This window comes from Monopterus albus, unplaced genomic scaffold, assembly GCF_001952655.1.
Source record: "Monopterus albus unplaced genomic scaffold, M_albus_1.0 scaffold14.1, whole genome shotgun sequence".
NCBI lineage: Eukaryota > Metazoa > Chordata > Actinopteri > Synbranchiformes > Synbranchidae > Monopterus > Monopterus albus.
This window is the reverse complement of record NW_018127894.1, coordinates 3,633,430-3,635,111: the sequence shown is the minus strand read 5'-3', so window position 1 is coordinate 3,635,111 and position 1,682 is coordinate 3,633,430.

Sequence of the window (1,682 nt, the reverse complement as noted above, 5' to 3'; positions counted from 1 at the left end):
TATTAGCCAATATTATCAGTATGTATAGTAAATGAGGAGAGGATTTTTACTTAAACTTCTAAACTCTGAAATGTCACACTTTGTATCATTGTAGCAATTCTTTAAAACAACTAAGGAATCTGTATCAAGATTGCTCTTTGTCATACTGCAGGACTGACGGCAGAATTTGTCTCAGTGAACAGCACCACATCAGACCGAATTTAAACTCATCATGCGTGTCAGACTGACCGTATTGATTTGTGATTTGCTGTAGAGGCTCTGACCTCCGTGGTGGGACAGCTTAGATACTGTTTGGTATTCTGACGACTGAGGGCCTGAACTTTAAGATCCATCAATAGAAGACGCAGAGGAGGAAATGGAAAGGGAATGTGTAAACAGAACTGGTGGGTAAGAGAAAAGGGTCAGAAATACAAGAAAAGGGGAAGGAGTGGGAGAGACAAAGAGAGAGAGGAGTGGCTGATTCTTAGTGGACTGATGGTGATTGGTTTGTGAGCATAGAAAAACCAGCAGCCTACAGATAAAGACTCAAGTACAGAACAAACAACCTGAGTTGGTCTGATACTAATGTTGAGATGATTTTTATGTCAATGATGCGTTTATTACTTGTTACACTTCCTCCACCCAGTTAAAAAAATGTATTCATACAACACTAAAGTCAGTCCTAATTAACAATAAACGCAATATGTGCTGTATATTCCTGGTATTTGTTCTAACTTGTTGGATACTTGGTCAAAATCATCATTACTAAAACAGTGAACTGTGATTTTATAGTTTTTTTTCTGCAACAGTCATTTAAATCATTTCATTTTTGATATTATAGGTTTGAACCAGCTTGGGGACAATATTGCTGTTTCTTACTGTAAGTTTTACTTTTTTTTTTTTAAGAAGATGCTAATGCATGAGTCTGAGGTGTAGAGTTCTGCATGACAGCACTTCACAGCATTTGTACAGAGAGAAGATTAACAATGACAGGTAGGTTGATGCCTTGTTACTGTAACTTCTACTGACTGGATGTTTCATGCCATATGTGAACAGAAATAAGCATCCAGTAGTTGGTGGCATTATTGATGGCAGATGGAAACAGGTAATCAGCCACACAATCAACCAATCTTTATACAAAAAATTGATATGAGAAACAAACTTTTCCTTTAATAAAAGTGAGGGATAAGCAGAGGAGCTGAATGGTTCATATTAGAGGCAAGAACTGAATTCCATTGTGCACCACAGTGTCATGTGAGAAGAAATAGCCTGGTTTTGTAAGAACCAGATTTAAAATAAGTTGCATGAACATGCTAGCACCTATTTACACAATCCTCATGGGTGGTGTGAAGAGCATCCTGTTTGTTTTCAGGCTGAAAGCACAAAATGTCTTCAGCATTTTTTTGTGCGGACTCTCATATGTTGAAATATTAAACATATTAGTCGAGGTGGCTGTTTCTCTCTAAAGCACAGCAAAATAAAAAGAATGAATGAATGGCCATAGTATTTAAAAAAAATGAAAGATGATTCTTAGTTTAGTTTCCCCTTCAGTGTAGTTAAATGAGCAACTTGTTTGCTGGACTAATTATATTTAAGCATAATCACTGTCAGATCATTAGGTTTAAGATTCATCATCTCCTGGCTGAGATATTTTTTTATTCAAACTTTGCTAATAAAATATGCATTCAAATTATTAAAACTAT